The sequence below is a fragment of the Trichomycterus rosablanca genome, chromosome 14 (genome assembly GCF_030014385.1).
Source record: "Trichomycterus rosablanca isolate fTriRos1 chromosome 14, fTriRos1.hap1, whole genome shotgun sequence".
Lineage (NCBI taxonomy): Eukaryota > Metazoa > Chordata > Actinopteri > Siluriformes > Trichomycteridae > Trichomycterus > Trichomycterus rosablanca.
The window spans coordinates 21,800,612-21,822,244 of record NC_086001.1 but is presented as its reverse complement, the minus strand read 5'-3'; the positions used below and the strand labels follow the sequence as shown (position 1 = coordinate 21,822,244).

General features: G+C 36.4%; 3 non-coding genes and 1 pseudogene across 3 annotated transcripts; 2 read left to right on the top strand and 2 right to left on the bottom strand.

Annotated features, from left to right (window-relative positions):
- The first annotated feature begins 1,838 nt into the window (after positions 1-1,838).
- On the top strand, positions 1,839-1,911 carry trnak-cuu (transfer RNA lysine (anticodon CUU)). Its single transcript has one exon. It is a non-coding gene; the product is annotated as a tRNA-Lys (tRNA).
- Positions 1,912-2,126: 215 nt separating this feature from the next.
- Positions 2,127-2,200, bottom strand: trnan-guu (transfer RNA asparagine (anticodon GUU)). Its single transcript has one exon. It is a non-coding gene; the product is annotated as a tRNA-Asn (tRNA).
- Positions 2,201-6,480: 4,280 nt separating this feature from the next.
- LOC134326200 (zinc finger protein 850-like) overlaps positions 6,481-21,633 on the top strand; it is a 191,679-nt pseudogene continuing 176,526 nt past the window's right edge.
- On the bottom strand, positions 20,392-20,465 carry trnai-aau (transfer RNA isoleucine (anticodon AAU)). Its single transcript has one exon. It is a non-coding gene; the product is annotated as a tRNA-Ile (tRNA).

Here is a 21,633-nt window from a genome sequence, read left to right as displayed (position 1 = left end):
AAAGAACTTAAAATCCTGATCCTCCAGTAGCATGGCAAACGCACCTGCCTCTCTGACAGTAATGGGGTCAAAGTCACCAGAGTCTTGTATGCTTTCAAAACAGCGAATGAGGTCCTCTCTGTGTTCAAACACAGTATTGATGGTACGGCTGTGAAAGTTCCATCTGATGTTGCTGGATGCTGGTAGTCTGTGCACCACAACTTTATCAAGAATACTTGTGCGCTTGGGTGATCTGGAAAAAAAGCTGGCAAATCCACCAAGGTTAGAAAAAAAAATTCTCACTATGGTTATGTGAGAAGTAGCCTGCTGCACTATCAGATTGAGCTGATGTGCGTAGCAGTGGATGTAGTGTGCATTTGGGTACATGTCTTGTATCTTCTTCTGAACACTTGCAGTGGCACCCCTCATCACGCTGGCTCCATCATATGCCTGGCAGATGAGCTTACCCTTTTGATCCTCAGGAAGGATAGTTGCAAGACGTTCTTTTAGGGCTGTAGCAATGGAATCAGCAGTGGCCGACTGCAAAGGGACGAACTCAAAAAATCTTTCCTGCACATTGTTTTTAGCATCAATATAGCGTAGTACAAGAACAAGCTGGCACTGCGTGGCAATATTCATTGTCTCATCTGCCTGGATTGAAAGAAAATCGCTTCCCTGGTCTTCTTTGATTATATGTTCCTTCAGAACAGACAACATACAGTCCAGTAGCTCATTCTGCACAGTTTTTGAAGTTCCCTTAAACACAGTGGCATTCTCAATGTGCTCTTTTAGCACTCCATCAAGAGAAGCAACAAAATGCACCAACCCTCGAAAAATTCCGGGATTATCTGAGCTCTTACTTTCATCATGGCCACGCAAGGCCAGCTCAAAGGCTCCACAAAATTTCACACAGTCTATTATTCTAGACAGGATGTGCTGATTTTTTGTCACCTCTTCATTGTGCCTTCTAACAGCAATCCTGTAACCTCCTGTAATCCTGTAACCTTCATCTTACAACTAACTTCATCTGCAACTAACTGTTTAACGTGAACCAAGCTGATGAACCGCAGCTGATTGATCAGTTAATGAGTGGACTCGGGGATTGTCCAATCACACGGCGTTTAAAAAAAATAAGCCAATAGTGACACACTTCTAATAAGAGTGGGTGTATACGGGGCGCAGAGAGCTGCGCCCTGTGGAAAATTGAAAACAACCATTTAAAGAGCAGCCTCAGACCACGTGCTTGCCAAAAGTTTATGCACGTACATAGACACTCGTTAGACCGGCGCCCCGCGCATGGGACGTGTGCACGATGTAAACAATTAAATACAAATATTTATTTATTTAAAAAATGCTATCATGACCATTAGATAAACAGTTAATTAGACAATTAGACAAACAGACTAATTAATTTCATAATTATTTTGCAGTATGTAATTGACTTATTTTAACATCTTAATAATTTGAAGGGGGGCGGTGCCCCTGCACCCCGTATTGGCCAGCCGCCACTGCATTTAGGGATGTGTAATGTGTCATTTTAGGACAGCCTATCTTATAAAACTTTTTTAAACTGTATAACCACTGAAGTTGGCATTAATTGTAAATTCTATAGACCAGCCTTCTATTCATCACTAACAAACACCAAACAACATCATACTGCAAATCTCATAACTCAACACAAGTCAAGGTAGTAGTTTAAAAGTGACAGTAAGTCTGTGTCTGTTTCTGTTGTTTATTCTGAATTGTGTTTGTTTGTAAACTGTGAATTAGTTCTTAATCTGGTCGTGATGTTAGTGAATTAAACCTACATCTCTCTGATGGTCTGACCGATGAGCTGTCTGTTCTAACATGCTGCTTAAGCCTGGCTAGCTCAGTCGGTAGAGCATGAGACTCTTAATCTCAGGGTCGTGGGTTCGAGCCCCACGTTGGGCGAGTATCTTCATTTAACATCTACGGAAACCAAAAGGACGTTCTTCCACTTTGGACAGCCGGTCTCCAGTGACTTATCAGGTGGATGTTTGTGCTTGTAGGACTGTTGTTTACTGGATGTTTTCAGTTACTTATTTCCACTATTCTGTGGAGCTACACATTGTTGTTGTGTCTCACATCCGTTTCATCAACAGGCAGGTTGTGCAATAAAAGGCACTCGTCCCTGGGTGGGCTCGAACCACCAACCTTTTGGTTAACAGCCAAACGTGCTAACCGATTGCACCACAGAGACACACGCAAAGATGTTTCATTGGACAGTACACATGAGTCACATGACTTGCTAACTTTTACAGAAGGGCAATTAAGTTTGGTAAATTGAAATAATGGCATGTTTCTGACCTGAATGAGAGGTACAGGACCTTATGGAGGAGGATGGCGCTACACCCTGCGTTAAAAGGATCAAATCATTTCTTGGCATGGTGTTTTATTACCAGCATTTCATACCCAACTGTTCCTCTATCGCAAAACCCCTGTTTGCACTTACTGCTGGGCAGAAAAGAAGAGGGAAAGTGGCTAAAGACAGGAAGTCTCAGGGCGTGTACAGAAAACTTACCCCTACAGATTGGACAGACGAATGTCAGCTCGCTTTTAACCAGCTGAAGACTACGTATGCTGCTGGAATGTGTTGTGCTTGCACATCCTGATTTTGATGAACCATTTATCTTGTCAGTTGATGCATCCTTGGATGGTCTTGGGGCTGTGCTTTCTCAAGTGCCCAAGGGAGAATCCAAAGCAAGACCTGTAGCTTTTACAAGCAAGACTCTCAGTGCATCACAGCAGAAGTACCCAGCTCACAGACTTGAGTTTATGGCCTTGAAATGGAGCGTCTGTGAGAAGTTCAGCCACTGGTTGAAGGGCCATAGTTTTACAGTCTGGACAGATAATAATCCACGTACTTACCTCATGACAAAGCCAAAGCTTGATGCATGTGAGTTGCGCTGGGTTTCGAAGCTTGCATCTTTCTCCTTTGATCTTAAACATCTACCTGGGAAAGTGAATCGTGAAGCGTGGAAAGCGAGCCGGGGTCCGTGCTAGGCTAAAAGCTAACCCAAGCCGGCCGGCTCTACCATCGTTATTCCTCGCAAATGCATGCTCTCTGGAGAATAAACTGGACTGTATCAGACTTCAGCGAACGACCCAATGTGAGTACAGAGACTGTTGTGTTTTAATTTTCACTGAAACATGGCTTAGCGACAACATTCCAGACAGTGCCATTCAGCTAGACGGGCTAGCATCGTATCGCGCCGATAGAAATGCAGCTCAGTCCGGTAAAACACGAGGAGGAGGCGTTTGTGTTTACATTAACACCGAATGGTGCAAGGACTCTGTGCTTGTTGTGGCGTACTGTTCTCCGATGGTGGAATTTGCTATTGTTAGATGCAGACCTTTTTATTTACCACGGGAATTCACCAGCGTGCTTATTGTCGCGGTGTATCTCCCACCCAGCGCGAACGCGAAGTTAGCACTAAGCGAACTCTACAGAGCCATCAGCGAACTGCAGAACATTCATCCAGACGGACTGTTTATTATCGCTGGGGATTTTAATCATGCAAATCTCAAGTCTGTTCTCCCTAAATTCCATCGGCATGTGGACTTTGCTACGAGAGGAGCGAACACGCTGGATAATGTTTACACTAACATTGCCGGTGCGTACCGGGCGGAGCCCCGCCCCCACCTCGGATACTCAGACCACATCTCTGTAATGCTAATTCCAGCATACAGAGCACTCGTCAGGTGCTCCAGACCTGTACAGAAACAGGTGAAAACCTGGCCAGAAGGATCCATCTCTGCTCTTCAGGACTGTTTTGAGTGCACTGACTGGGACATGTTTAGGGAGGCTGCAACATACGGCGATTACACTGATCTAGAGGAGTACACGACTTCAGTGACCTGCTACATCAGCAAGTGCATTGAGGACGTCACTACCACTAGAACCATCACTTCCAGACCCAACCAGAAGCCGTGGATGACTCCAGAGGTGCGTGCACTGCTGAGGGCCCGAGACTCCGCTTTTAAAGCAGGTGACCAGCCGGCTCTGAGAACAGCGAGAGCCAGACTGTCCCGGGCGATCCGAGAAGCAAAGCGCGCACACGGCCAGAACATCCACAGCCACTTCCAGAACAGCGGTGACCCACGGCGCTTGTGGCAGGGCATCCAGGCCATCACCAACTACAGGACGACTCCACCCGTCTGTGACAGTGATGCCTCCCTTCCAGATGCGCTGAACGACTTCTACGCTCGGTTCGAGGCGCAGAACAACATGTTGGCGAGGAAGATGATCCCACCTTGTGACGACCAGGTGCTTCGTCTCTCCACAGCGGACGTGAGGAGAACTCTGCACAGAGTCAACCCACGGAAGGCTTCTGGACCAGACAACATTCCTGGCCGAGTGCTCAAGGGATGTGCAGACCAGCTGGCAGATGTATTCACTGACATCTTCAACATCTCCCTGAGCAGCACCATCGTTCCAACGTGCCTCAAGACGACCACCATCGTACCCGTGCCAAAGAAGTCATCTGTGTCATGCTTCAACGACTATCGTCCCGTAGCACTCACGCCTATCATCACGAAGTGCTTCGAGAAACTAGTCATGAGGCATATTAAGACCCTACTGCCTCCCACCATGGACCCACTGCAGTTTGCGTACCGTCCTAACCGCTCAACGGACGACGCCATATCCACCACACTTCACCTGGCTTCTACACACCTGGACAGAAAGAATACTTACGTCAGGATGCTGTTCATAGACTTTAGCTCAGCATTCAACACCATCATTCCTCAGCATCTAATTGGAAAGCTGAGCACGCTGGGCCTGAACACCTCTCTCTGCAACTGGATCCTGGACTTCTTGACTGAGAGACCTCAGTCCGTCCGGATCGGTAAGAACACCTCCAGCACCACCACACTGAGCACCGGCGCTCCCCAAGGCTGTGTGCTCAGTCCACTGCTGTTTACTCTGCTTACGCACGACTGTACAGCAATGCACAGCTCGAATTCCATCGTTAAGTTTGCAGACGACACAACTGTGGTGGGACTCATCAGCAACAACGATGAGTCAGCGTACAGAGAGGAGATACAACATCTAACGGACTGGTGCCAAGTCAACAACCTGTCTCTGAATGTGGATAAAACCAAAGAGATGGTCATTGACTTTAGAAAGACACTAAGGGACCACTCCCCACTGCACATCGACGGCTCATCTGTTGAGATCGTCAAGAGCACCAAATTTCTCGGTGTTCATCTGGAAGAGAATCTCACCTGGACCCTTAACACCAGTTCCATCACCAAGAAAGCCCAGCAGCGTCTCTACTTTTTGAGAAGACTGAGGAAAGCTCATCTGCCACCCCCCATTCTCACCACGTTCTACAGAGGAACAATCGAGAGCATCCTGAGCGGCTGCATCACTGTCTGGTTCGGAAATTGTACTGCGTCGGACCGCAGGACTCTCCAGCGAATAGTGAGGACAGCTGAAAAGATCATCGGGGTCGCTCTTCCATCTCTCACGGACATTTTTAACACCCGCTGCATCCGCAAAGCTCTCAGCATTGTGGACGATCCAACCCATCCATCACATGGACTTTTTACTCTGCTCCCGTCTGGGAGACGATACCGCAGCATCCGGACTAACACAACCAGACTGTGTAACAGTTTTATCCCTCAAGCAATCAGACTCCTCAACTCAGTACTATAACAATTTCCTCCGGAAATTTTCTGCTGCCACACACTGATCTGTATTGACTGTTACTTGCATTTTTGACTATGTTACTTGTATTTTTGCACACCTCCTGGAAATGCACAATAATTTCTGCACCTTACTTGTATTTTGCACCATATCTACTTTTTAGGCACCTTATCTGCATTGCCAATTTTACGCTGCTAATGTACAACATGTCACTACCTCAGGAACCATTGTACCATCTATTCACCATCATGTACTAACACTTGTCTTTAGTCCTGTGTTCTAATTACTTGTTTAGATTAGGGATAATTAGGAATATCTTTTGTAGTTATTTATTATAGGATTTTTTGTATTATTGTTGTATTTGCACTGTTTTGTCTTGCACTTTTTGTACCGTGTTACACCGTGATCCTAGAGGAACGCTGTTTCGTTTCAATATGTACTTGTATGTAGCTGAAATGACAATAAAACCTCTCTGACTCTCTCTCTCTCTCTCTCTGACTCTGAATGTCGTGGCTGATGCTTTGAGTCGCGATCCCTTTGCTAAACCCATTGGGCAGAGGTTACTTGAAGAACCATACCCTACACCCATTCAGCAGTCCAATGGGGTAGAGGAGGATTCTGTGCAGGATGTTTTTAGAGCCAGCTGCCAGTCTCAAATGTTCAGATCAGCAAACCATACACCACCCAGAACTCAGTATAATGCAGCTGAGATCAGAGCTCTCTGCCAGACCCATTGTGATTGGGCTGATGCGGTGGAGGTCAGAGCAGTTAACTTAGCCCAGCATGTTCAACAACTGTCATGCAGCCAAGAAACAGTACCCATAATCTCTATGCAGGAGCTTAAATTAAGTCAAGAGCAGGATCCAGTCATCTCCAAAGTATTGCCATTTATAATGTTATAAATGTATATGATTATTTATAATGTTATAAATGTATTTGATTATTTATAATGTTATAAGTGTATTTGATTATTTATAATGTTATAAATGTATTTGATTATTTATAATGTTATAAATGTATTTGATTATTTATAATGTTATAAATGTATTTGATTATTTATAATGTTATAAATGTATTTGATTATTTATAATGTTATAAATGTATTTGATTATTTATAATGTTATAAATGTATATGATTATTTATAATGTTATAAATGTATTTGATTATTTATAATGTTATAAATGTATTTATTATTTATAATGTTATAAATGTATTTCATTATTTATAATGTTATAAATGTATTTGATTATTTATAATGTTATAAATGTATTTATTATTTATAATGTTATACATGTATTTCATTATTTATAATGTTATAAATGTATTTGATTATTTATAATGTTATAAATGTATTTATTATTTATAATGTTATAAATGTATTTCATTATTTATAATGTTATAAATGTATTTGATTATTTATAATGTTATAAATGTATTTGATTATTTATAATGTTATAAATGTATTTGATTATTTATAATGTTATAAATGTATATGATTATTTATAATGTTATAAATGTATTTGATTATTTATAATGTTATAAATGTATTTGATTATTTATAATGTTATAAATGTATATGATTATTTATAATGTTATAAATGTATTTGATTATTTATAATGTTATAAATGTATTTATTATTTATAATGTTATAAATGTATTTCATTATTTATAATGTTATAAATGTATATGATTATTTATAATGTTATAAATGTATTTGATTATTTATAATGTTATAAATGTATTTGATTATTTATAATGTTATAAATGTATTTATTATTTATAATGTTATAAATGTATTTGATTATTTATAATGTTATAAATGTATTTATTATTTATAATGTTATAAATGTATTGTATTATTTATAATGTTATAAATGTATTTATTATTTATAATGTTATAAATGTATTTGATTATTTATAATGTTATAAATGTATTTGATTATTTATAATGTTATAAATGTATTTATTATTTATAATGTTATAAATGTATTTGATTATTTATAATGTTATAAATGTATTTATTATTTATAATGTTATAAATGTATTGTATTATTTATAATGTTATAAATTTATTTGATTATTTATAATGTTATAAATGTATTGTATTATTTATAATGTTATAAATGTATTTATTATTTATAATGTTATAAATGTATTTGATTATTTATAATGTTATAAATGTATTTGATTATTTATAATGTTATAAATGTATTTGATTATTTATGATGTTATAAATGTATTTGATTATTTATAATGTTATAAATGTATTTGATTATTTATAATGTTATAAATGTATTTATTATTTATAATGTTATAAATGTATTTATTATTTATAATGTTATAAATGTATTTGATTATTTATAATGTTATAAATGTATTTGATTATTTATAATGTTATAAATGTATTTGATTATTTATAATGTTATAAATGTATTTGATTATTTATAATGTTATAAATGTATTTATTATTTATAATGTTATAAATGTATTTATTATTTATAATGTTATAAATGTATTTGATTATTTATAATGTTATAAATGTATTTATTATTTATAATGTTATAAATGTATTTATTATTTATAATGTTATAAATGTATTTGATTATTTATAATGTTATAAATGTATTTGATTATTTATAATGTTATAAATGTATTTGATTATTTATGTTATAAATGTATTTGATTATTTATAATGTTATAAATGTATTTGATTATTTATAATGTTATAAATGTATTGTATTATTTATGTTATAAATGTATTTGATTATTTATGTTATAAATGTATTGTATTATTTATAATGTTATAAATGTATTTGATTATTTATAATATTATAAATGTATTTTATTATTTATAATGTTATAAATGTATTTGATTATTTATAATGTAATAAATGTATTTGATTATTTATAATGTTATAAATGTATTTGATTATTTATAATGTTATAAATGTATTTGATTATTTATAATGTTATAAATGTATTTGATTATTTATAATGTTATAAATTTATTTGATTATTTATAATGTTATAAATGTATTTGATTATTTATAATGATATAAATGTATTTGATTATTTATAATGTTATAAATGTATTTGAATATTTATAATGTTATAAATGTATTTGATTATTTATAATGATATAAATGTATTTGATTATTTATAATGTTATAAATGTATTTGATTATTTATAATGTTATAAATGTATTTGATTATTTATGTTATAAATGTATTTGATTATTTATAATGTTATAAATGTATTTGATTATTTATGTTATAAATGTATTTGATTATTTATAATGTTATAAATGTATTTGATTATTTATGTTATAAATGTATTTGATTATTTATAATGTTATAAATGTATTTGATTATTTATAATGTTATAAATGTATTTGATTATTTATGTTATAAATGTATTGTATTATTTATAATGTTATAAATGTATTTGATTATTTATAATGATATAAATGTATTTGATTATTTATAATGTTATAAATGTATTTGATTATTTATAATGTTGTAAATGTATTTGATTATTTATGTTATAAATGTATTTGATTATTTATAATGTTATAAATGTATTTGATTATTTATAATAATATAAATGTTTTTGATTATTTACAATGTTATAAATGTATTTATTATTTATAATGTTATAAATGTGTTTAATTATTTATAATGTTATAAATGTGTTTAATTATTTATAATGTTATAAATGTATTTGATTATTTATAATGTTATAAATGTATTTGATTATTTATAATGTTATAAATGTATTTGATTATTTATAATGATATAAATGTATTTGATTATTTATGTTATAAATGTATTTGATTATTTATAATGTTATAAATGTATTTGATTATTTATAATGTTATAAATGTATTTGATTATTTATAATGTTATAAATGTATTTGATTATATATAATGTTATAAATGTATTTGATTATTTATAATGTTATAAATGTATTTGATTATTTATAATGTTATAAATGTATTTGATTATTTATAATGTTATAAATGTATTTGATTATTTATAATGTTATAAATGTATTTGATTATTTATAATGTTATAAATGTATTTGATTATTTATAATGTTATAAATGTATTTGATTATTTATAATGTTATAAATGTATTTGATTATTTATAATGATATAAATGTATTTGATTATTTATGTTATAAATGTATTTGATTATTTATAATGTTATAAATGTGTTTGATTATTTATAATGTTATAAATGTATTTGATTATTTATAATGTTATAAATGTATTTATTATTTATAATGTTATAAATGTATTTGATTATTTATAATGTTATAAATGTATTTGGTTATTTATAATGTTATAAATGTATTTGATTATTTATAATGTTATAAATGTATTTGATTATTTATAATGATATAAATGTATTTGATTATTTATAATGTTATAAATGTATTTGATTATTTATAATGTTATAAATGTATTTGATTATTTATGTTATAAATGTATTTGATTATTTATAATGTTATAAATGTATTTGATTATTTATAATGATATAAATGTATTTGATTATTTATAATGTTATAAATGTATTTGATTATTTATAATGTTGTAAATGTATTTGATTATTTATGTTATAAATGTATTTGATTATTTATAATGTTATAAATGTATTTGATTATTAATAATGATATAAATGTATTTGATTATTTATAATGTTATAAATGTATTTGATTATTTATAATGTTGTAAATGTATTTGATTATTTATAATGTTATAAATGTATTTGATTATTTATAATGTTATAAATGTGTTTAATTATTTATAATGTTATAAATGTATTTATTATTTATAATGTTATAAATGTATTTGATTATTTATAATGTTATAAATGTATTTGATTATTTATAATGTTATAAATGTATTTGATTATTTATAATGTTATAAATGTATTTGATTATTTATAATGATATAAATGTATTTGATTATTTATGTTATAAATGTATTTGATTATTTATAATGTTATAAATGTATTTGATTATTTATGTTATAAATGTATTTGATTATTTATAATGTTATAAATGTATTTGATTATTTTCTGTTTCAGAACTGAACAAGGATTTCTGCTGCTCCTCGTGTCCACGTTCCTCTACAACCCAAAATCAGCTCCACAATCACATCAAGAGCTGCAACCATGATAAATATGAGACTCTGGTGAAGATTAAGACTGAACATGAGGATCTGACGCCCACCAGAAGCTCCAGTAATCAGCAAACGTCCTCTGGTACTGTCAGCATTAACACCTCTCTCAGTCCCACACAGGAAGAAGGAAACGTCTGCTCACAGTGTGGGAAGAGCTTCAAGTTCCAGAGTGTGCTCAAAATACACCAGCGCATTCACACTGGAGAGAAACCGTATCAGTGCTCACAGTGTGAGAAGAGTTTTAATACACAGAGTAAACTCAAAATTCACCAGCGCATTCACAATGGAGAGAAACCATATCAGTGCTCACAGTGTGAGAAGAGTTTTAATACACAGAGTAATCTCAAAAAACACCAGCACATTCACACTGGAGAGAAACCGTATCAGTGCTCACAGTGTGGAAAGAGTTTTATTACACAGGGTAATCTCAAAATACACCAGCGCATTCACACTGGAGTGAAACCGTATCAGTGTTCACAGTGTGGAAAGAGTTTTAATGGACCGAGTGCTCTTAATATACACCTGCGCATTCACACTGGAGAGAAACCATATCAGTGCTCACAGTGTGGAAAGAGTTTTTATATACAGAGTACTCTCAAAAGACACCAGCGCATTCACACTGGAGTGAAACCGTATCAGTGCTCACAATGTGGGAAGAGTTTTAATCAACAGTGTGATCTTAAAATACACCAGCGCATTCACACTGGAGAGAAACCGTATCAGTGCTCACAGTGTGGGAAGAGTTTTAATCAACAGTGTGATCTTAAAATACACCAGCGCATTCACACTGGAGTGAAACCGTATCAGTGCTCACAGTGTGGAAAGAGTTTTAATCAACAGAGTAATCTTAAAATACACCAGCGCATTCACACTGGAGAGAAACCATATCAGTGCTCACAGTGTGGTAAGAGTTTTAATCAACAGAGTCATCTCAAAACACACAAGCGCATTCACACTGGAGAAAAACATTATCTGCATCCGGAATCAGATACTAACAGAGTCTGTACTAGATTTTAATCAACAGAGTTTGTGCTGTTAATACAGTTCATGTGGTAAATGTTTACTGTTTGTTTAAGAGTCGTTTGGTAACTGATGATGATTTATTGTTATTGCTAAGTGAAGCGATTCGTGCACGAGAATGTGTAGCCTCGTGAAGTTCATTTCATGCCTGTGGATGCATTGTGGGTATGTTTATTTGTTAATAGACATTTTAATTGATGTTTATTAAGAGTATTAGTTGATTTTGTATTACATGCTTGAATCAGGTTAGCTCATGATGCATTAAGTTTAATGAATTTGCACATGTTGGATTATTAGTATTGAAATGCATAACTTGGAATAATATGCATATGGACTTTAAACTTAAATATCATTTGATATTCATGTCTTGATGTGCTGAAGTTTATAAACGTGTTGTTTTTACTGCTTGTAGTTTTACACTACTTCCAGTTTGCCATTAAACAGAGTTGAACTAAACATCTGCAGCGTGGTGATTGGTGGAGGAGTTATCTATCTGCCAGTTTATGCAGGGCGTATAAAGGTGGCAGAATAGAGTTAATACACCAGCGCATTCAGACTGTAGAGAAACCGTATCAGTGATCTCAGTGTGGGTCTCAAGAGTTTTAATCAACATTGTCATCTCAAATTACACCAGCGCATTCACACTGGAGAGAAATTGTATCTGGACTCTGTAAACACTAATACACAGGAATCAAACTCAGATGATCAGATTGTAAAAGGTTTAAGAAAGAAAGAACAGAGTTAGAGAAGCATGTTGGAGAACTAATCATGACATTAGAGGAACTGCTTGGAAGAACGTCTAAAGGACTACAGTCTGCTGTTCAACTCCAGCTGCTGCTGTTCAACTCCAAACATGCCATTATTTCAATTTGCCAAACTTAATGACCCTTCTGTAAATGGTTTAATGTGCACACTGCTGCTACTGGCTTGTTTTTCTTTTCTACAATGTAACTTCATACCTTCAGGTTCATGTTATTTGAGGTCTGTGTTTTGTTCATTTATATGAATGCTTTCCATTCTTGCAGGAGTGTGGGTTTACCTTCCACTTCAATAGTGAGGCGTGTCCAGCCCTGTTAAAAACTTTAGCTTAGTTAAAGCAAATAAGGACACATTTAAAATATTCATCTTTTATTACAGGTTTAAAGTTGCATAGCTGACCCATGGTAAAAAAGAACCTCACAGTTGGGATTTTGTAACAGTTCAGCACAGTGGTCAAACTGCACATTTCATTGCATTCTGCCTTTTCTCTCCTACATACCAAAAACAGTCACCATTGCAGGTTTACAAAAACACTTGTGACAGAAGAGCCATGAACACTTTCTAATGTTTATATATTATACAAATGAAATAATAATAAAGTCACAAATTTGTACCCAAGCAACAAGCTGTAATTTAATTCTAGCACCACTAGATGGGAACGACAACTGAAGCTTCACTAACTAAACTGCAAAAGCAACAAGCAGTCAGGACCAGCTTTGTGATTTTATACAGGAATATCCAACAATAACAAAGGACTGAAAAACAAATGAGATCATTAGACTCAAAACAAAATAGTGTAAAGTTTAAAAACCTGCACATTTTGTTCACATTTGTTAGTTTAAATAGTGAAATAATGTTGATGTTTTTACTCTGCCTACTTCTATTTTTTTATTGTAACATCTAAACATTAACAGTTTATTAGAAATGTACAATCTACTGATTTTCATAAAGAGTGGGCAGTCGTAGCCTAGTGCTTAAGGTACAGGACTAGTAATTAAAAGATCGCTGGTTTAAGCCCCATTACTGCCAGGTTGCCACTGTTGGGCCCTTAAGCAAGGCCCTTAACCCTCAATTGCTTAGACTGTATACTTTAACTGTATTGTAAATCGCTTTGGTTCAAGGAGACTGCTTAATGCTGAAAATGTAAATAAAGAGATAAAATTAATATTGAGCAGAATTAAGTTCACCTTATTGGTCCGGCCCTCCACAACAGTCCCAGTTTCTTATGTGGCCCCTTAGAAAATTTAATTGCCCACCCCTGATTTAAACCCTGTTTTACAGTACAAACACAGCAGCTTCTTGTTCTTCTTTTGACGTTTAATGGCGGTTGGCAGAACTTTGGACGCACCAGCGCCACCAACTGGACTGGATTTGAACAGCGGCTTAGCAGTAAAACATCTCCATTAGCCCTGTATCTCTCAGCTACAGTGTTGGGGGGAACACGGTACAGTCACGTGATTACTTTTTTTTCTGTAACGAAGTAATGTAACGCGTTACAGTTACATATTTGTAATGACATTACAGTTACTGTAATGAGGGATGAGTCGTTCACGAACGAACCGATTTTATTGAACGACTCTTTGAAATGAACTAAAGGAACCGAGTCACTCCTCTAGTAGAAGGACAAATAATTAAGGAATAAACTTGTTTAATGATGTTAAATCTGATTGGTTCATGGCGTGTATGTTTTAAAGCAGAAACAAACACAGGCACATCTCCACACAAGAGAGGATTTTTCTGAAACTAAATAAATAAAGTAAATAAATGCAATTTGTTTGTAGATGTGATTCCAGTATACAGTATTTGTTTGGGTTTAGAATGTAACGTAAAAGTAAAGTAATGAGGAACGAGATTACATTTTCCAGGAAGTAATGAGTAAAGTCATCCCATTACAATTTTAGTTGAGTAATAAGTAATGGATTATTTTTTGAGTAATTACCCCCAACACTGCCCAGGTAGCTTTAGAGAGGACTACAGTCAGTCCTAGACGTTCTTCCATGCAGTTTCTCTAATGTCATGTTTTGTTTTCCAACTCACACATTCACACCAGTAGAAGCTTAAAAATAACACTACAAACCAACTAGTCTATAAACACAAGAGGATTCATCTTTATAGATGGTGCTGTTCATGCTTTTACACTTTAATTAAGTCAGTGCCTGTGTGAACAATGGTCACAAGATCTCCATATCATATTTTTTTTGGGTGGCCTAGAGGATAATTTAAATGAATAAAATGTACACAAATCATACATACAAAAACCTAACCTAAACAATTTTAAGTTTTTAATTACTTATTTTAGTTTCAATACAACATGAAGCTGGCAAGAAAAATAAAAGTAAGAGAGGGATGGGAGACCGCCAGGGTCAAGGGACTGAGACAAGGAGAGGCAGACACATACGCAGAGATGTAGACAAACTAAAACTTTATTAATAACAATAGCTAATAACAAGAGCTAGTAACATAGCTAGTAACGAGAGCTAAACACAAGCGCTATTAACATAGCTAGTAATGAGAGTTAAACACAAGAGCTATTAACATAGCTAGTAATGAGAGTTAAACACAAGACCTAGAAACAACAGACCAGACCAAGCCCCAAACAAAGCACACAAACCAAAATGAAGTCAAACACAAGTCTAATAGTTCCCAAAGTTCCTTTTATCAGGAGCAGCTGGAGCTAATTAGTTCAAATAAACTAATTGAAAAGGGGGTGTTGGCTGGAGACTCAGGAGAGGGGGGCGTGGCACACAGGAGCTCAGTGTTACAGCTGGAAGCTTTTATCCACACACATCCACCTTCACTCCAAACCTCCTGTTACACACTGACCCAGTGGCTTTTTCTTCATCAAAGCTAATGTCCAAGGCAGTTAAACAAAGTTATTATAATTTATTTATTGTAATATTTACATTATAATTTCCTGTAGTACGAGCGGGACGGGTAAGTGTAGCATCTCTCCTATAAAATATTTCTTTAAATGAAAAGATATGTGAAACAGTTGCAGGATGATACATAAAAAGTAGATGTGTGTGTATTATTTAAAACTAAACTGAATGATAATTTGTTACCTTCAAATAATTGTGCAGCATGTGTTCCTGATTTACATTCAGTGTTAACAAGTAAATAAGGACCCACCGTGACCCTGACCAGGTGCTAAAAATAAAAAACCTTACCCCAGCTAGCAAAAAATGTATGGCCCAGTTCTGGGCCATATCCGGCATGCCGGAACTTTTTGTGTCGGCCCACATCCGGCAGCTGGATCTGGCCCGGTGTCAAAATTAATGTATATATACAGTATATATATATATATATATATATATATATATATATATATATATATATACTGTACATTACATATATGTATACACATTTACATTACATTTTCAGCACTTAGCAGACGCCTTTATCCAAAGCATACAGTCTAAGCAATTGAGGGTTAAGGGTTTGAACTGGCAATATATATATATATATATGTGTGTGTGTGTGGGTGTGTGTGTGTGTGTGTGCGTGCGTGCGTGTGTGTGTGTGTGTGTGTGTGTGTGTGTGTGAGACTTGCGTTTTTCCTCCGCTTTAATCAGGACAGACACCAGGCTGAGATGATGCAGCTTTATTATCATCTGAAGGGAATGACAACCACAGTATAGTAGGTCAGCACTAGGGTTGCCAACCGTCCCGTAAAATACGGAATCGTTCCGTATTTGGAAACTAAACGTCGCGTTCCGTATTGAACAGATACGGGACGCGCTTTGTTCCGTATTTTTATCAATGGGAGAGAAACGCTGCAGATTAGACTGTTCAATACTACAGCTGGGCGGTTCCTGAATCACCCGGGTTAATGATTCGAATCTTTGTACTGAATCAGGAATCACGAGTCCGAACTGGTTGACTGCTCAGTATACAAGGCGAGTGAGCCGACTCACTGGAAACACCGCGGACTCAGATGATTTGGCTGAACCGACTTCACTCCAGTCTATGAATCTAAGTAATAAGTTAAATATTCAATAAACAGCGATTAAACACTGTGGTGTTCGTTATGTGGCTGATTTTATGCACATGCTACTACTATTATTATTATTATTATTATTATTAATCAGTAGTAGTGGTATAGATTAGTAATGCAGCATATTTTCTTGTAAGCAAAAGAACATAATACCATTTGGAGTAAAATGTGAAATTTTTCAACGCATCATGGACACAATGCTGGAAGGCATTGAGGGTGCAACAGGAATTATGGATGACATCCTAATAGCAGCACCAACGGTGGAGCAGCATGACAAAATTCTTCGTCAAGTGGTTGAGAGAGCCACAAGCTACAATCTAAAGCTTAATTTTAGCAAGTGTCACATTCGTCAGTCGTCAGTACCATATGTGGGACATCTCATAACAGCAGATGGTCTAAAACCAGACCCATCAAAAGTTGAAGCGGTGCAGTGCATGCCACCTCCAACTGATAAAGATGGAGTTCATCGCTTTCTGGGCTTCGTGACTTACTTGTCAAAGTTCATTCCAAATCTCAGTGAGGTGAGCGGCCCGCTGCGGCAGTTGCTAAGAAATGACGTGGCAACCAGCACAACAAAAAGCTTTCGACATGCTAAAGACCCTGTGCTCTAGACCACCAGTGCTGAAGTTTTATGATCCATCACAGCCAGCGGAAATTTTCTGTGACGCAAGCAGTTTTGGTCTTGGTGCTGTGTTCTTGCAAAATGACCAGCCCATCGCGTTCTCGTCCAGGTCACTAACAGACACAGAGACTAGATACGCACAGATAGAGAAGGAAATGCTCTCTATTGTTCATGCTTGTACTAAGTTTCACCACTATATACTGGGTAAACATGTTACAGTCTGTAATGATCATAAGCCGCTTGAAGACATTTTCAAAAAAACGCTGCTTTCAACTCCTATGCGCATCCAGCGAATGCGTCTGCGACTGCAGTGGTATGACATTACAGTCAAGTACACACACTCTGTCGAGAGCACAACTCACACAGTGCACAGCAGAACTGAATGACTTAGAGTGTGTTTCAATTCTCAGTTTTATTTCCATTAATGAACAAAAGTACACAGAGCTACAAAAGTGCACAAAGGAAGAGCTGAGTACTCTACAACAAACAATTCAGCAAGGTTGGCCAGACCACCAAAGAACAGGTTGCCCAAACTACCACTTAAGCCGACAATGACACCAGAGTTGCCATTTGAAAAAGTTGCTTCTGACCTATTTGAGTTTGAGGGCAAGAACTACATTTTGCTAGTGGACTACTACTCAAAGTTTGTAGAAGTAGACGAGCTTAAGGACATAAGCAGCCACACCATTATAGAGGCTCTAAAGACTCAATTTGGTAGATACGGCATACCAAACACACCAAACCAATGCAGTGCATATGGAATCGCGCATAATACCTCCTCACCACATACCCCACACTCAAATGGTGAAGCAGAACGTGCTGTACAAACAGTCAAAAAGCTGTGGAGTAAATCACCGGACAAACATCTCGCACTGCTTGACTACCGGACAACTCCTCTTGAGCAGGTAGGTCTCTCACCAGCTCAACTGCTAATGGGCAGAAGGCCTCGCAATAAATTGCCAACAGCCAGAGCACTACTAATGCCTACAGCCTATAACCCATCCCAAGTTAAGCGTCTGCTGGACAAAAGCAAGTTTACACAGAAGTTCTACTATGACCGTAAGCAGGCAGCAGGCCCAAGAGCTTCCCTACAGAGAGGAGATGAGGTCAGAATAGCTCCATATCCAGGCTGTCATAAATGGTCTCCAGGCGTTGTAGTGAAACCACACAGTGCCCCACTCTCATACATTGTTGAAACTGCTGGAAAGTTGCTCAGACGAAATAGTCAACATCTTCGATCGAGCACAGCAATGGCCAACGCTACACGCAACATGGTGTGTGATGAGCCTTGGACAGATCCTCTAGAGTCACCCACTGTAAAAGAGTCACAGCCTGGGGCGTCTCTGGGGGTGAATGGAGCTGTGGGCGGGTCTGGATGCTGAGCTTCTGCAAGATGATTGGAGGATCAATGGAAAGGCTGAATCCCGTTTTGATTGACAGCTAGTTTGACCTCTACACCGTCACTTCTCAAACTCAAAAGAAGCTTTATTGGCATGACAAATAGGGACATTTGTATTGCCAAAGCAATACACTTCCTTAGTCACTTAATCACTGGGAGCTTCAGTCCCATCGCGGATTTTGTGAGTGAAGTCAAAAGACAAACTGCTGTAACCCATTTCAGGTAATTTTCTTGAAAAGGAACGGAGGGCAGAATTTATGTATAAATAAATTGACACATTTTATGATGTAACCCGACAATGAGCTTCCCCTCTTTGAAAGACCAGCAGCCGCCGCCACTGCTATCCATCCAGCTTAAATACCATAAACACTACGTACAAAACATGTGGAGCTATTCTTACTACAGTAAAACACACTGAACTGACTTTTAAAGTGAAGTTCAAAATGTTGTACAGAGATCGTTCCCGTCTAGTGCTAGATAAATTACAGCTTGTTGCTTGGGTACAGATTTGTGACATTATTATTAAATTGTTGTTGTTGTGTTTGTTGTTATTTTTTAATTGTTCATGTTTTTAAGTGTAAAACCATAAACAGCACTGTCTATAAATAAATGAATCTTGTGCTTCCACTTGAGATTTTTGTTTACGTGAACAATGTCTGAAATTTGACGAGCTTAACACTTGCTTTTAAATTTTAAGTTTTTATTTATTTATTTTAGTTTCAATACAATTTGACACCGGCAAGATAAAGAAAGCAAAAATAAAGTGTCCCAAGTGTTTTTGTAACGTGTTGTAGACCTGCAATGGCGACTGTTTTTGGTATACAGGAAAGAAAAAGCTGAATGTAGGTGAAAATGTGTTATTTGGCAACCAGCACTGTGTAAATATTGGACAGAACACATGATGGGTTAATTTAACTTGTTGGGTTGTGCAGTTTAACCATTGTGCTGGATTAAATAAATGTAAGAAAATACAGCATTAAAGCATCTCATTAAAATACGCTACAATTTAACACTATAATACAATACAATACAGCGACTAAGTCTGTGTCTGTTTCTGTTACTTATTCTGAATTGTGTTTGTAAACTGTGAATTAGTTCTTAATCTGGTCGTGATGTTAGTGAATTAAACCTACATCACTCTGATGGTCTGACCGATGAGCTGTCTGTTCTGACATGCTGCTTAAGTCCGGCTAGCTCAGTCGGTAGAGCATGAGACTCTTAATCTCAGGGTTGTGGGTTCAAGCATCTTCAGTTAACATCTACTGAAACCAAAAGGACGTTCTTCCACTTTGTACACTTTGGACAGTCGGTCTCTGGTGACTTATCAGGTGGATATTTGTGCTTGTAGGACTGTTGTTTACTGGATGTTTTCAGTTACTTATTTCCACTATTCTGTGGAGCTACACGTTGTTGTTGTGTCTCATATCCGTTTGATCAACAGGCAGGTTGTGCAATAAAAGGCACTCATCCCTGGGTGGGCTCAAACCACCAACCTTTTGGTTAACAGCCGAACACGCTAACCGATTGCGCCACAGAGACACACACAGATGTTTCACTGGACGGTACACATGGGTCACATGACTTGCTAACTTTTACAGCAGGGCAGTTAAGTTTGGCAAATTGAAATAATAGCATGTTTCTGACCTGAATGAGAGGGGCATTAAAAAGATCTCACACAACGTTTGAAGCCCAGGTTAATAGAACCTGCTAGTTAAAGAAGGATCACTTGTTTGTTAGTTTAAGTACAAGAGTGGGTGTGGCCAGTACAGGGATCGAACCCGCAACCTTGGCATTATTAGCACCACGCTCTAACCAACTGAGCTAACCGGCCTATGCCCAAGTGCAGGGCATATACCCACATACCCGATTCTTCCACATGGAAACGATGGAGCGCTTTACTGTTGGTCTCAAGTTCGTCTCGGCTGTAGGAGAGGAGAATTAATGAATAAATTCAGTTTAAATATTAATTTAAAAAAAAACTTGATTTACCAGGTCGTTTGTTACAGTTTCCTTTCCAGTCGTACCTCCACACAAACCAAAACACTCAATCTGTAAAACAGAGACCAGTACCAGGATGTGTCATGGTGTGGGGGTGTACCAGTACCAGGGAGTGTCATGGTATGGGGGTGTGTCAGTACCAGTACCAGGGTGTGTCATGGTATGGGGGTGTGTCAGTACCAGAGTGTGTCATGGTATGGGGGTGTGTCAGTACCAGAGTGTGTCATGGTATGGGGGTGTGTCATGGTATAGGGGTGTGTCAGTACCAGGGTGTGTCATGTATGGGGGTGTGTCAGTACAAGTACCAGGGTGTGTCATGGTATGGGGGTGTGTCAGTACCAGAACCAGGGTGTGTCATGGTATGGGGGTGTGTCAGTACCAGGGTGTGTCATGGTATGGGGTGTGTCAGTACCAGTACCAGGGAGTGTCATGGTATGGGGGTGTGTCAGTACCAGGGTGTGTCATGGTATGGGGGTGTGTCAGCACCAGTACCAGGGTGTGTCATGGTATGGGGGTGTGTCAGTACAAGGGTGTGTCACACACAAACTTATACCTAGGATACCCCTTTACCCCCAGGGCATGGGGAGATATCAATATTATATATATATACACTGAATATTATATTTATACACTCAACATTATATATATATACAGTGTATCACAAAAGTGAGTACACCCCTCACATTTCTGCAAATATTTCATTATATCTTTTCATGGGACTACACTATAGACATGAAACTTGGATATAACTTAGAGTAGTCAGTGTACAACTTGTATAGCAGTGTAGATTTACTGTCTTCTGAAAATAACTCAACACACAGCCATTAATGTCTAAATAGCTGGCAACATAAGTGAGTACACCCCACAGTGAACATGTCCAAATTGTGCCCAAATGTGTCGTTGTCCCTCCCTGGTGTCATGTGTCAAGGTCCCAGGTGTAAATGGGGAGCAGGGCTGTTAAATTTGGTGTTTTGGGTACAATTCTCTCATACTGGCCACTG